The following is a 17,046-nucleotide window of genomic DNA, read 5'->3' as shown; positions in this document are numbered from 1 at the left end:
GATGGGGGAGCCTGGTGGGCTGCCGTCTATGGGGTCACACAGAGTCGGACACGACTGAAGTGACTTAGCAGCAGCAGCAGCATAGGCTTGTTACCAGCTGCCATAGCTTTAAGAAAAAAATAATCTACAGTCTGCCTAATGTAGGCAGTTACAGGGGTACAGACTTGGAGTCCATTGATGCTAATGCTTAATTATCTACTATAGGTGGGTCAAAAAGGTAAAAATAATAAAGTGTCCAACATACCATTTTGTTGTATTTGTGCTTTCCAAAGGTATAAAAGAGCCCAAAGGTGAAATAAAAATAGAAAATCTGCTTTTATTAATGAATTAATTCACTTGAGCTTATATAAAACTGTGTGAGCTGAAAAGAAAGAGAACTAACTCCAGTAAGTCTGTATTCAAAGAAAACTCCACCCACATAAACTCTCCATAACAAATCAATTTTTAAATCCTTAGTTAGTGATCATCTTTTTTCCTCTTGAAAGTACTTGCTAAGCAAATAATACAAACAAGAATTTTATCATGTGGATAGACTTTTTGACTGATTAAACACTAAGGATAAGTCTTTTTTGCCGGTCATTGATGGGAGATAATGCTTAGGAAATTAACCTTTTTACATAATAACTGCCTTGCATCTTTGAAAAACTCCAGTAAGAAATACAAAGAGAGAGAGGCAGAGAACAGGGCAAAAGGAAAAGAGAGATGAAGGAAGGGACAAAGAGAATGCAGAAAATGTTTTTATCTTTACTGGAAATATTTCACTCACATTTTAATCTTTGGCACTAGCAAAAATTTGGTGAAATGACAAGCATTTATACCCATACTCCATGATAACATAAAATATGTATTTCAGATAAAACTATGTGCTGAAAGTTATATAGAGAGACAAACACACAACAAAATGCACTAGATTTTGTTGATTATTCAGTCTTTACAAACTGAGTAGTTGCTAAAATATTTCTAAATGCTTGAGTAAATCGGTGGTTTTATTTTTTCCTGAATTATAAACATGACAATATTTCCCATCTTAATGATTACTGTATTACAGAATAATAGCTAGTTCAAATCTGTGCATAATTAGTACATTTATGGACACTCCCTTGCTTCCCTGTATTTGAGACCACCACTCAGTTCAAATTATGGCTTTATTTCCCCTTCTCCATATGTACTTAATTCTTTTAAATATTAACAAAGTGTATGCAAGAATACTGGAAGATGATAAAGCCTATCTTCCTGGTTATAAACAAGTTCAGAAAGCAGCTTTTGAGGGGAATATTCACATTTATTAGCTGTTCTTAGCAAACTGCCCTCAAGCCCCACATTGTTTCCAATCTCAAGTTAAGAAGAATTTTTCTCCAATGGGCACTGAATCACTTTAATGTTGACTCTTGTGCAGCTCTACTCCACCTTCAAATGTAGCCAGTAAATTCAGCTTTACTACAGTTCTATAAAAATGTGAAAGAACCATAATAGCATCTAAAAAAGAGCTGTTGGCACTATATTAGTTTAGAGAAAACCCTAAACTGAATACTAATGCAAAATTTAATGATAGTTTGCCTAGTTGCCAAAAGAGTTACAATAATTATTTTGCCATAATGTAAAATTATCTTGAAGGCATCTGAGAATATTACTGTGTAAGATACAGAAAAAGTCCCCGAAGTGTCATTGTTCTCATGAGGTCTTTCAATGTAAATAAATCATCGACATATTATCTTCACTGAAACACTGTCCTCTGATTAGAGGATTGCCTTAATGAGTGCAGAAACATTATAAAGAGACCACTCTGCTTCTTCAGTAAGTCAGCTTCCTTGATTGACATCCAGTATGGATCCACCTCACCCCAAATTCTACTTTACAGCGAATATCGTAATTGTGAGGTTCCAACAAAACATTCAAACAGAATCAATACAATTTTACTTCCCTTTTCCCTTATTATCACAGCCAAGTTTTTAGAGTTGAAAAGGAAACCAAGATCAAATTTAGATACGTTGTTTGAAATTAGCAAAGATGAAACACTTCAGTGCCAGACAAAAGCCCTGATTTTAAGAGTAGGTTTTTGCCTTCCCTGAAATGCCTAGCTCAGGCAGTGTATTTTTATGACTGCAGATATTGGCATGTTTCACATTTAAGATTATGACACACCAACTTATTTTGAAATTTTTAAAATCCTCCACTGCACATGTTTCAAGTGCTTCATGACTATCACTGATAATTGAGCAATTAACTCGAAATTACCAAATGTGCTGTGATGGCACAATATGTAGTAAGTAACATGAAAAAATAAAGAGCAGAGGAACTTAATACAGTGAAAAAAATTAATAAAGGGTAAAATAGGCCATAATAATAATAATAATAATAATAGTACTGAGTAAGTTTTAATGGTCCCAGGTCTTAGTAGTTTAATGGTGCCAGTAAAATGGTTTAATGAAATAAGTCCAGAGTATTACAAATTTTTAGAGCAGTTTATTCTGGTGCTACAAAAAGGAAGTTTCTTTCTAAATGGTCTTGTGTAATAAGTACACAGGGATTCGTCCAAAAAGTAAGTGTGGGAGTTTCATTAGACAAAAAGGGTAAAACAATTAGGTTAAAAATCCTGACAGGCAGGTTGTTAAGAAACACAAACTTTCAAAAAAATAGATGCAAAGTTTTCCTTTAAGATAGACAAACTAAAACTCTAGAGCTAAAGATGATTCTAGAAGTCATCAAGCTATTGTGAACATGTTTGCAAATCAAAAATTAAGATACATGGCTTGACATCAAGAAGAAGGATGAAACTCAGCTATACTAGAAAAATCAGAATGCCTCTTCACACTGTTCATCTCATCAACATCTCTAAAACTTGGCTTTTCTGGCTAAAACCATAGTTCTTGAGTACTTGAATATAGCCAGTGAAGCAAATTCCATAAACCTAAATCCTACCTTATTTCGGTGGCAGGCCATCTTAAAAGTTTGCAAGAAAAACCAACAATTTAGAAAGTCAGAGAGTGAAAAGAGATTCAAAGTACAGCAAATATAAGGACAATATTTAAAAACCTTTTTTTCTCAAAATTCCATCAACATTGCTCAAAAACACCACTAGGAGATTAAAAATAGACCAGGCTGTCCTTTCAGGTATAAATTAGAAACAGAAAGTGGAGAGAATAGAAAGAACAAGTATCTAAGGGCACCAGTATATAAAATTTAAAAGCTTAAAATGTAATGGATATACACATTCAAATTAGCAAACTGCTTTCAATTAAAGTAGATTTCTGGCCACAGTTCACAAATGTATAGTAGCTGTATGTATTAATGTAGATACTCCAAATGTCAGTATATCTCTAATTAACATGAGCACACAACTGTAAAACTGAGAAGGCACAATTTTAAATTCCTTACATTCCTGGCATTAATGCTTTCATGGGGCAGCTCCCGTTGTCATGGAAAATGGCATTCAAGCCCTATTTGTGGATTTTCACAGCTCATCTTTTTTATTTACCTGCTCTATGTCAAGATTAGCCTGGAATAATATTTTTAAAGATAATGCACTTAGACCTACTTGTCCTTAAAATCACAGATGTTCTCACTGAAGGAGCTTTGGTCTGGGCTATGCTCAGTTTGAAACAAATTTCTCTCCATTTTAAAATACCACAAAGAGATGATTTCATGATTCTTTTTGTTTGTTTCCTAAAAATCTATGCAATTCAAAAAATTTCAGCTGAAACATAGCATGTGGAGTTTGGAAATAAGGGGATAGGAAAATGCCAGGGAGGAGCAAACGATCCAGGAACATGAGGAAATAAAGTGGTAGAAGGCTCTCCACAATCTCCTCCCTGACTTACTCTGCTTGCACTTTTCAAAAATATTTGTACAGCAACCAAGTAGAGACTAAGATAGTGATCAAACAACAAGAGAAAGAGACCTACAATACTCTCTGAAGAGGATAGATTGGTGTTATTGAAAAAGCACTAAATTTATACTAAATCCCTCAGTTTGAGTCTTGCTACTTTGCAAAAATTAGGATAATTCCTACTCACCTCAGAGTTTTATGAAATTTAGCCAATTAAATGTCTGCAAAAGCAAGTGTTATACCAAATTAAGATATTGTTATTATTAACTGAAGCATGGGGCTAAGCAATAATCATTTTTAATACTAGACAATAAAATAATTTTGGATCTTGCTATTAGAAACCATGAACAGAGACAAATTTTATAAAAAGGGAATTTGCTAGCAAATTTCTAAAAAGAGTTGGGAATCTGAAAAAGCAGATCTACCTCTGTTTTGTTGTTGATGTTTTTCACCAATCATTAACATGCAAAACAAGGTCTTCTTATACAATGCCTACTTTGGGGAAAGGAAAAAGTGGCTTTATTTTTAAAAAAGAAAAAAAAAAAACTAGAATAAAATGCTTTCAGTTTCTGAAAAGATAACAGTTTTCCTTCTCAGTGTTTTCTTACTCTAACCTAGGTAGTAGATATACGTGGGTAAGATTCTAATCGGTTCTCACACACCTTTGGTGTGGTCTATTCATTATAGATGTGCAAAACAATATCCCACCTTTCTTATCTCACAGACCAGCTTCTGCACACCTTACTAGGAAACCTTCCCATGGCCATGAGGTATAACTTTCTGCCTTAGATCATGTAGCAAATAAGCAGTTCCAAAATGTGGAAATTAAAGTTCCTAAAAGAAGCCACTGTCACTGATCCCATTTGCTTGTTTTTAGAGTAAACTAAATGAATGTTTAGCTGGCTCAACATTCAGTGTAAGTGGTAGACAGTTTCTGCAATAATTAAAAGGAAATGCAAGCATTCTGGATGCCATGTTAATTTTATTTGACTTATCTTAGCCATGGTATCCTGCTACATTTCTTTAATAAGAAGGTTCCACAGTCAGAAGAGAGATGGCCCATAACAAAGCTTGAGACCACTGACCAAAGAAACAACAAACTCCATAGCCTAAATTATTGTATAGAAATTCTCAAGTCTGGAAAACAATTACTTTAGGCATATGTGATTACTATGACTTTTACTTAAGTTATTAGACAAAATCTAATTAATCTGACTAGAAGTCTTTTGAGTTTTGTTTTTTTTTAAGTTGAACACCAGAAATAACCACACGAAAATTATACCCACATGCCCTTTCTATTTTTAGCCTCTCTCCTTTGTTGTTATCTAGTCACTACGTCTTTTCGTCTCTTTTGCAACCTGTGAACTGTAGCCCACCAGACTTCTCTGTCCATAGGACTTCCCAGGCAAGAATATTGAAGTGGGTTGCCATTTCCTTATCCAGGCAATCTTCCCAACCCAGGGATCAAACCCAATTCTCCTGCATTGGCAGGAGAATTCTTTACCACTGAGCCACCAGGAAAGCCCTCTCTCTTTGTTAGGTCACAAGAAAAAAGTCTCAACTAATTGGATCACCTCTGTTCAAAGCTAGTCTATGTAAATCTGGTCGGGGGATTGTAGGAGAGGAGAAGCGGAAAAGTCAGGAAATACAGCCTTGAGGTGATGAGAAATGAAAACTCTATTTTAATTAAGACCATCCTGGTTGAAATCCTGGTAATTATCTTATGTTGGCAGCTTTAAATAATTGATCATCCTAAAAACTTACTACAAGAAATGACTGAATGATATGAGAAAAGGGAGAAAGGAGGTAAAAGAAAGGATAAAGCAACAATGACAGGGTTTGTCAAATTTATTTTGACAAAGTTCAAAATTATTTCCCTCCACTCAGATTTCTAATAGGATAAGCTCAGCTCCTTGGAATCATCCTTTTTCTCAAGAGCCCTTCAAAGATACTTTACATTTCTCCATTTTCTTTGCCTCCTAATCCTCACTATGATACCTTGCAGAAATTGAAAGCTTATATTTAATCCAAATGAACCATGGAGTTCAATATTTTGTGTTTTACATGAGAATTAAGTCTACAAATAATAAAATGTGAATTTATAGTCTCATAAGAACAGCATCTTATTTATTCTTAAAGCATTAAAAATATACAAAATTTATTAGACTATATTAAATATTCACATCTAGTTTTTAAGATGGTTCGAAATACCTGCCCCAAATCAATGCTGCTACTGGAAGAAAGGTAAAACTGATTTCAAAGGAATTTTCACTGCTCTCCACCTTAAAATACTGAATCACTTAAACTCTAATTTATAATATTACTTTTTTCCAAGTACTTTCCTGGAAGTGTACTGCCTAAAGCTCCTTTATAGGGGTACAGAGAAGCTTCCTCTGTCTTTGTTGTTTTCAAATGTAAAAAACACCTCAGATACCAATCAATGGTTTGCAACAATGTACACGTATAAATCCCTGGAGGAGAAAATGACAATCCACTCCAGTATGCTTGCCTGTAAAATCCCATGAACAGAGGAACCTGGTGGGCTACAGTCCATGGGGCAGCAAAACGTCAGACATGACTGAAGCAACTGAGCACACACACACACACATAAATACCTCTTAAACTCAGATTACTTAAATATGATCTTATATACATACGGACATTTTTAATATCTGCCACATACTCTAAACTACGTTTATATTAATAAATATATAACAATATAAAGTATTTTCATTGACCAAAGTTCATTCAATTTTTTTTTTCTTGAAATTGACCTTCTTTCCTGAGAAAAAGTATCTTTGTTCTTCAAAATACCGTTTAAAACATAATAGCGTTTTGACAGTGGTGAAGAAGGTAGGAGGAATACTTCGATTCTGATAGACATTATACATTCACTAAATGAGTCTTTGGTTCCTTAGTACATAATCTCCTCATGTACTGACAGCTCTTTGAATTCTGTATCATCTCACATCTTTTCAATGAGCACCGGCTCATAGCACTTTTCAAGTCCAGACAACCAGAAGTTATCAGGGTAAATTATTCATGTGTATATAGACTAGCCCCTTTAAGTTAATCCATTCCTACAACTGAGCCCCATCTTCAAATAGTAAGATGCTTATTCCTTCAGTCTATTTTAATTGGCCCTGCCATTGTGTTATTTCACTGAAAATCACAACAAATTGAGGATACTTTGTTTTTTGATATTCTTCTATACTCCTTTTAAGAAAACACTTTTTAAAAAACTAATAATACTTTAAAAACACTGTCACTGTTTCATTACACAAACAGAAGAGTAATAAGAATAATAAATGAACCAATACTTACAAATACGCACAAAACAATCAGCCCCAGCACCCAGAAATCACTGGTAAATTGCTTTTGAATTCATGAAAGTGACCTGAAAGTTTAGAAAAAAAATGAAATGAAAAAGGATTGGTAAATTGTATTTACATGCTTTATTAAAGAATACATTCTGGCTACAAATTATACTATTTTTAACTTGGGCAGTTGTCTACTCTAACAATTTTTTCCAAGATAATACCAAAAGAAACAATTATTTCATTGTTCGTCACTGAAGAATACAGCATCTCCATTACGGCTTTTAAAATATTGTCAGTAATAAAGTAGGTGTTTCAAAATATGAATAAGTAAAAACAAAAGCAAGAAAATGTTTAAGGCAATAAAGGCTTACAAGTTACATTTGAAAAACACGATTAATTTAGGTCTGCAAGTGAAAATGAATTAGCTTCACAGAAGATAACTTGGATATGTCCAACAGAACATAACTCGTAGATAGAATAAATAAGAAAAGGTGCAGTTTTAGTTCTACCTAAGATGTGGAATCCATTTAGATGCTTAGGCTATATACAAGGCATTCTGTATGAGCCACAATTCAATGCAAAATTCTTTTCCTTGCACACACTTTAGTTCTGGCTGAAGAGGTAACAGATGCAACTCAAACACACAGAGCTAGCCTTGTAAAAAGTTTTAACTAGCACAATGACTCACTTTATGCCTCTAAATATCTATGGTTTCCTCTCTCCAGAACCCCCATGCATTAGAAGGTAGTTTGGTAGTTTATTTTTATTGTTTGGTCTAAATACAGCACATTTTTGGTTCCAAGAAAACAAAGAAACTTTGTTGCAAAAGCTGTATTCTTTCCAAAATGTGAGGATGGCTATGAGTAGTGTTCAACTGAAAATAATAATGGAACTTGGGTTCCTAATTTAGGTCAGAAACTTTCTTAGACTCTGGGAATTGGTTTGATTCAATCCACATATTTTAAATTCACCCAGTAAACGTCTAGGTTAGTTAGCTTACCTAGATTTAAATCTAAGTAATGAATTTAAATAAAATTCATTTAGAAAAAAAGTAAAGAAAAAACTGGATCTCATTCAACATCATTTATAGGAACTACTACTTCCAACATTGCATTTATAGCACAAATGGCCATAATAGATTATAGCTGTTGTTGCTGTTGTTCTTCAGTCAACCAGTCATGTCTGACTCTTTGTGATCCCATGGAGTGCAGCACGCCAGGCTTCCCTGTCCTTCACTATCTCCCTGAGTTTGCTCAAACTCATGTCCATTGAGTCAATGATGGCATCCAACCATCTCATCCTCTGTTGCCCCATTCTCCTCCCACCCTCAATCATGATAGATTAGGTACTGGGATCCAGAATTAAGCTGAGATATGAAATAAATATACAATTCAGCCCTTCCCCAGCTCCTATAACATGGTTTTGCCTAAGTGACCCATATAATTTATTCAATTTTCTAGTCAGGATTGATAAGTAATAAAGTCCTGGGCATTTAGTTAGCTTTAATATCCATGAGTAAGACATTCATTAGGTTTCCTCACCAGACCTCCTCCTCTGGTAGGAAGTGATGACTCAGGCTTCCCCAATCCAGTTTCACCAGTTTCCAACAACTCATTATTTCTATGGACACAAGAAGTACAGGACAGTCTGCCCAGAGCGGGGTAGCTCTGTCAATTATTTTTGGTATTACACCCTTTCCCTCCTCATGGCTTTCTGATGTTTCAGGATTCAGGAGAACAGTCTTAGGTGGGACACCACCTAAACCCACATAGGGACAACCCTATGTGGACACACTCTGTGTACTAGTCAAAGCCAGCAAAGAATGCTGGTTCTGATACAAGCTATTCTCACATTTTATCCAAACCTGAATTATAAATTATAACAGTCAGCTCAGTTCAGTTCAGTTCAGTTAGTCACTCAGTCATGTCCGACTCATTGCAACCTCATGAATCGCAGCACGCCAGGCCTCGCTGTCCATCACCAACTCCCAGAGGTCACTCAGACTCATGTCCATCGAGTCCGTGATGCCATCCAGCCATCTCATCCTGGGTCGTCCCCTTCTCCTCCTGCCCCCAATCCCTCCCAGCATCAGAGTCTTTTCCAATGAGTCAACTCTTCGCATGAGGTGGCCAAAGTGCTGGAGCTTCAGCTTTAGCATCATTCCTTCCAAAGAAATCCCAGGGCTGATCTCCTTCAGAATTATAACAGTGTCAGAATTTATTTTGGGGGGCTCCAAAATCACTGCAGATGGTGACTGCAGCCATGAAATTAAAAGACGCTTACTCCTTGGAAGAAAAGTTATGACCAACCTAGATAGCATATTCAAAAGCAGAGACATTACATTGCCGACTAAGGTCCGTCTAGTCAAGGCTATGGTTTTTCCTGTGGTCATGTATGGATGTGAGAGTTGGACTGTGAAGAAGGCTGAGCGCTGAAGAATTGATGCTTTTGAACTGTGGTGTTGGAGAAGACTCTTGAGGGTCCCTTGGACTGCAAGGAGATCCAACCAGTCCATTCTGAAGGAGATCAGCCCTGGAATTTCTTTGGAAGGAATGATGCTAAAGCTGAAACTACAGTGCTTTGGCCACCTCATGTGAGTTGACTCATTGGAAAAGACCCTGATGCTGGGAGGGATTGAGGGCAGGAGGAGAAGGGGACGACCGAGGATGAGATGGCTGGATGGTATCACGGACTCGATAGACGTGAGTCTGAGTGAACTCCGGGAGTTGATGATGGACAGGGAGGCCTGGCGTGCTGCGATTCATGGGGTCTCAAAGAGTCAGACACGACTGAGCGACTGAAGTGAACTGAACTGAACTGAACTATTAAGTTATCCAAAAAATATATTTCCAGCACAATGCTATATATCTAAAAGCCTAAACTATGGAAGAGCCCAAAAGGATTCTTAAGCACTCATGTATTTTTCAAAATGATCTCACATGTGTTTCTAGCAACTATCCTAAAAAAGCATAAATTGGAATTATGCAGCATATACAATACATCCCATTGCTTCATTTGCATTGAAACAATGAAGGACAACATAAATCACTTCAGTATCAGTTCAGTCGCTCTGTCATGTCCGACTGTTTGCAACCCCATTAACTGCAGCACATCAGACCTCCCTGTCCATTACCAACTCCCAGAGTTTACACAAACTCATGTCCATTGAGTTGGTGATGCCATCTAACCATCTCATCCTCTGTCATCCCCTTCTCCTCCTGCCTTCAATCTTTCCCAGCATCAGGGTCTTTTGAAATGAGTCAGCTCTTCGCATCAGGTGGCCAAAATATTGGAGCTTCAGTTTTAACATCAGTCCTTCCAAAGAACACCCAGGACTGATTTCCTTTAGGATGGACTGGTTGGATCTCCTTGCAGTCCGAGGGACTCTCAAGAGTCTTCTCCAACACCACAGTTCAAAAGCATCAATTCTTTGGTGCTCAGCTTTCTTTATAGTCCAACTCTCACAACCATACATGACCCCTGGAAAAACCATAGCCTTGACTAGATGGACCTTTGTTGGCAAAGTAATATCTCTGCTTTTTACTATGCTATCTAGGTTGGTCATAACTTTCCTTCCAAGGAGTAAGCGTCTTTTAATTTCATGGCTGCAGTCACCATCTGCAGTGATTTTGGAGCCCCCCAAAATAAAGTCAGCCACTGTTTCCCCATATATTTGCCATGAAATGATGGGACCAGATGCCATGATCTTCGTTTTCTGAATGTTGAGCTTTAAGCCAACTTTTTCACTCTCCTCTTTCACTTTCATCACTAGGCTCTTTAGTTCTTCACTTTCTGCCATAAGGGTAGTGTCATCTGCATATCTGAGGTTATTGATATTTCTCCTGGCAATCTTGATTCCAGCTTGTGCTCCATCCAGTCCAGCGTTTCTCAAAATAAAATGCATCCATAACATATTGTGACTGACATGTCTTGCTTTTTGAATCACTGGACTGTTTAGTAGTTAAGATTACTAACTCTGAAAATATTTTAAATTTAGAGTAAGTCAGATTGCAGAGATTTAGGATAAATAACATTTTAACATGGACTTCCCTGGTAACTCAGTGGTAAAGAATCTGCCTGCCAGTGCAGATATAGGTTGAATCCCTGGGGTTGGGAAGGTCCCTTGGAGAAGGAAATGGCAAACCACTCCAGAATTCTTGCCTGGGAAATTCCATGGACAGAGGAGCCAGGCAGGCCACAGACCATGGGGTCACAAAAGAGTTGGATACAACTTAGTGAATAAACAATGACAAACAACAATACTTTAACATAAGTCAATATGAAATCAATAAATCTCATTTGTCATATCAATCTAGTCTTGCTGCATATTTTAAAAGCAACTCTGAATTTCATTAGCAACTGATTAATACCATGGCTGAATTTTTTGGCAAACAAGTTAAAAAGTATAAACTTCAAAAATTACCAAGTTCATTTATAAAAATAAATACTAAGTGAAGTAAGTCAGAGAAAGACAAATACCATATGAGATCATTCATATGTGAAATCTAATTTTTAAAAATATAAAGTGAACTTGTTTATAAAACAGAAACAGACTTACAGATTTGAGAACAAATTTAGGGTTACCAAAGGGGATTCCTAGGGGGAAGGGATAATTCAGGAGCTTGGATTAAACAAGCATACACTACTATGTGTAAAATAGATAACTAACAAGAACATACTGTATAGTGCAGGAAATTCTACTCAATATCCTGTGACAACCTATATGAGAAAAGACTCTAAGGAAGAATGAATAAACGTATATGCATAACCGAATCATTGTGCAGTGCAACTGAAACTAACACAACATTGAAAATTAACAAAAAAACGAAAGAAAATTAACTATACTCCAATAAAATTTAAAAATAGACTTTAAAGTATACTTCCTTCTGTAGAGAATTTAGAAATAAGCAACATTTTATGATGAGCAAAGGATTAAGAATTAACTCACAAGAATTAGTACATAATTTGAAGTAAGCTACTTATTTAAGAACTATTAATAGACTAGCTTAAGCTGAAAAAACATTTCCAGAGTTTTTTTTCCAGTGTCCACTTTGGTCCTGAGGAACAGCAAAAAAGTAAGAAGATAGAGATGGAAATACCATCTGTTCTGGAAAATCACAATCTTTTAGTAAAATGAATCTTCAGAACACCCAATCACCATGGATTATTCCATTCCTCTACTAGTTCATTCATGCATTCAGGAAATATTGATCATGGATAAAGATTGCACTGGACAATACAAACACAAATTTTGTAAATAAGCAAAATCACACTGTCAACTAAAACTAATACAATGCTATATGTCAACTACATCTCAATTTACAAATAAATATACTTCAAAGAAATAGAAGAAAACAATAGAATGGGAAAGACTACAGATCTCTTCAAGAAATTAGAGATACAAAGGGAACATTTCATGCAAAGATGGGCACAATTAAGGACAGAAATGGTATGGACCTAACAGAAGAGATTAAGAAGAAGTGGCAAGAACACACAAAAGAACTATACAAAAAAGATCTTCATGATCCAGATAACCATGATGCTGTGATCACTCACCTAGAGCCAGACATCCTGGAATGCGAAATTAGGTGGGCCTCAGGAAGCATCACAATGAACAAAGCTAGAGGAGGTGATAGAATTCCTATTGAGCCATTCCAAATCATAAAAGATGATGCTATGAAAGTGCTGTACTTAATATGCCAGCAAATTTGGAAAACTCAGCAGTGGCCACAGGACTGGAAAAAGGTCAGTCTTCATTCTGATTCCAAAGAAAGGCAATGCCAGAGAATGTTCAAATTACTGCACAATTTTGCTCATCTCTCATACTAGCAAAGTAATGCTCAAAATTCTCCAAGCCAGGCTTTAACAGTAAATGAACCATGAACTTCCAGATGTTCGAGCTGGTTTTAGAAAAGGCAGAGGAACCAGAGATCAAATTGCCAACACCCTCTAGATCATCGAAAAAGCAACAGAGTTCCAGAAAAAAACATCTACTTCTGCTTTATTGACTGTGTGGATCACAACAAACTGTGGAAAATTCTTTAAGAGATAGGAACACCAAACAACCTAACCTACCTCCTGAGAAAACTGTATGCAGGTCAAGAAGCAACAGTTAGAACTGGACATGAAACAACAGACTGGTTCCAAATAGGAAAAGGAGTATGTCAAGGCTGTATATTGGCACCATGCTTATTTAACTTATTTGCATCATGAGAAAACTTGGGCTGGATGAAACACAAGCTGGAATCAAGATTGCTGGGAGAAATATCAATAACCTCAGATACGCAGAAGACACCACCCTTATGGTAGAAAGTGAAGAAGAAATAACAAGCCTCTTGATAAAAGTGAAAGAGGAGAGTGAAAAAGTTGCCTTAAAACTCAACATTCAGAAAACTAAGACCATGGCATCCGGTCCCATCACTTCATGGCAAATAGATGGGGAAACAATGGAAATAGTGACAGACTTTACTTTGGGGGGCTCCAAAATCACTACAGATGGTGACGCAGTAATGAAATTAAAACATGCTTGCTCCTTGGAAGAAAAGTTATGACCAACCTAGACAGGAAATTAAAAGGCAGAGACATTACTTTGCCAACAAAGGTCCATCTAGTCAAAGCTACGGTTTTTCTAGTGGTCATGTATGGATGTGAGAGTTGGACCATAAAGAAAGCTGAATGCCAAAGAATTGATGTTTTTGAACTGTGTGTGGTGTTGGAGAAGACTCTTGAGAATTCCTTGAACTGCAAGGAGATCCAACCAGTCCATCCTAAGGAAATCAGTCTTGAATATTCATTGGAAGGACTGATGCTCAAGCTGAAGCTCCAATACTTTGGCTATTTGATGCGAAGAACTGACTCATTTGAAAAGACCCTGATGCTGGGAAAGATTAAAGGCAGGAGGAGAAGGGGACAACAGAGGATGAGATGGTTGGATGGCATCACCGACTGGATGGACATGAGTTTGAGTAAGCTCAAACAGGGAAGCCTGGCATGCTGCAGTCCATGGGGTCACAAAGAGTCAGACACGACTGAGCAACTGAACTGAACTGAACATATTTTTTTAATCATGGCCTTTGTCCTAGAAGATTTTTCAAACAATAATCCAACCTGGACAACAGACTACTATATCTGACCATGAAGCTGACATTCTCCATGTTATCTGGCTATCAAATCATTTTCACATTCCTAATTTACTAAGTAAAAAGTATATGGCTACAAACACTTCAATATAAAAATGTACAAAGAATATAAAAAGGAAATCTACAACTGAAGAAATGTAATGTTTAATAACAAAAATATGTACAGTCTCCCTAATAATCAACTAATTATAAATAAAATATTTTCACCTACAATATTGGCAAAATATCTTATAAACTGGGGAAAATTAGCATTTATGAGGATGAGGAAAAAAACCACTTTCATGTATTATAAATTGGGTACAACTTTACTGAATGGTAAGTTGATAGAAACTGTTAATAATTTTAACATCAGTAGCCTCTGAGTTTGCAAGGCTACTTCCAAAAATTATCCTATGGAACTAATCATAATAATGTTAAAAGACATATACATGTAATATGCATGTTCATTACACCATTTTCTAACAACCCAAAACTGGAAATAACCTATTACTGCATAAATAAATTATGGTACACATAACACTACTCTGTACTCATTAAAAATTATTCTATAAATCTGTATTGACACAAAAAGATGGTCACAAAATATTGTTGAATAAAAAAATGCAACATGTGTAATAAGAGACAATTTGTATTACTAGAAAATCAAATGTGTATGTATATATGTACACATGCACACAAAGTAAAATATTATTTAACAAAAAGGTTAACACTGAGTGAGGTCTAGGATTATTTTTGCTTTTTCATCCTTATGAGCTGATGTTATTTAGATTTTTTTAATCCTTAACATGTCTAATTTGTCCCAGAACAATAAAGCTATTTCTAAAATTTACTATATCATTTATACATTCAAAAGTAGTCACCAAATCCAGACTAACTTGCTATTCATCTAGTAGCAAAAGCAAGGCATTAGTATTAGTTACACAAAGAAAAACCTCTGAATTATAAGGCAACTTCAAACAAGTATCTTGACATCAAATGAAGAAATCATAAACATTTTCACAAAGCATGTCCCTTCTCTATCAAAAATAGGTTATAGATCAAAGGTAAACAGCAAATAAAAACACTGCCACCTCCCTGCATAATTAGACTTTAAAAGCTTTCAAGCTAAATTTTAAAATCCTGCTTAAAGCTGTCTCTAAACGACACCCATTTCTCCTTTTAATCCCTGTCCTTTTTTTTTTTTTTTTAAGCAAGAAGATTCAAGTGGGCAGTTGGATTAAATGGCCTTCCAACTCTGAGAGTCAATAATCTAAGGCATTTTTTTAAAGTACCAAAATGGCTTCCAAAACACCTGTAACAAAATTTTGCCTACCTTTGAATTAAATTACAGCATTGCATGTTTAAAACTCTTGTCAAAGATTGATCAATTGATTTCATGATGTTTACATAACATTATACATAAGCCAATGAATTAAAACAACTACCTTTAAAGTATTTATTTTCTCAACTAACTTTTGGAAAGATACCAATGTCTGGTCTTTTATACAACAAAATAAAAATTAGAGAGACATTACAAAATACCCTGTAGGCAAATTCAAATGGGTTCTCCTGGAGATGTGAATTTTGCATTAAAATTGCTCTCTCCCAAATTCCATCAATTTTAAAAAAATGCAAAATCCTTCTTAATAATATCTTTTGCTCTATACAGCATCACTACGCTGAAGCCATGTTTCTTGAACTCCATCACTTCTTTCCTTTTCCTCTTAATAATTATAATTATGTAGAATTTAAACTAACTATGAAATATGAAAAATCAAACGTGAAATTCATCTTGCAAAGGAACTGACACAAAGCTAATGCAAAATTTTGTAAAAATGCAATGGCTAACAATTAAGACTATCTCTTCACAATAGTGAAGGGGGAAATGAGGTTTAACTCACTTAAAGCAAAAGTAGAAGTATTTCTGATGTATCAAGGAAGACAACTTACACAACCTAGCATACCTAACATTCTGCTTTCCTGGAACAAGAACCTATTTCCTCAATGAATTAGGAATTCCCCCTATTCTTAAAAAAGCTCCAAAGATAGTCATTACCGAAGCATATTGCTACTTGCCTATTTATGTTTTCTATGCTGCTCAGTCTACATTTTCAATATGATTCCAGTACGAAGGGCCACAGTTTAGACGGGAAGTTGACAAGCATTCAGAAGAGAATGGTGAAGAAATCTCACACGAAATGAATAGATTCAAGAGATTAGAACTTGTAAACAGTGTGCCTGAAGAACTATGAGCGGAGGGCCATAATATGGTACAGGAGGCAGTGAACAAAACTATCCTCCAAAAAAGAAAAGCTAGAAGGCAAAGTGGCTATCTGAGGAGGATTTACAAACAGCTAAAGAAAGAAGAGAAGCGAAAAGCAAGGGAGAAAGGTAAAGGTATATCCAACTAAAGGCAGATTTCCAAAGAACAGCAAGGAGAGACAAGAAGGCCTTCTTCAAAGAACAGAGTATAAAACTAGAAGAGAACAGAAGGGGAAAGACTGGAGATCTCTTCAGGAAAACTGGAGATATCAAGGGAACATTTTGCTGAAAGATGGGCACAATAAAGGACATAAATGGTTGAGACCTAGTAGATGCTGAAGAGATCAAGAAGAGATGGAAAGAATACATGGAAGAACACTACAAAAAAGATCCAAATGAACCAGATTACTACAATGGTGTGGTCAGCCACCCAGGGCCAGACATTATGGAGAGCCACGTCAAGTGGGCCTTAGGAAACACTGATGTTAATAAAGTTAGTGGACGTGACGGAATTCCAGTA

This window comes from Capricornis sumatraensis, chromosome 16 (assembly GCF_032405125.1).
Source record: "Capricornis sumatraensis isolate serow.1 chromosome 16, serow.2, whole genome shotgun sequence".
NCBI classification, from domain to species: Eukaryota; Metazoa; Chordata; class Mammalia; order Artiodactyla; family Bovidae; genus Capricornis; species Capricornis sumatraensis.
The sequence above is the reverse complement of the archived record's forward strand: the minus strand, read 5'-3'. Positions refer to the sequence as shown.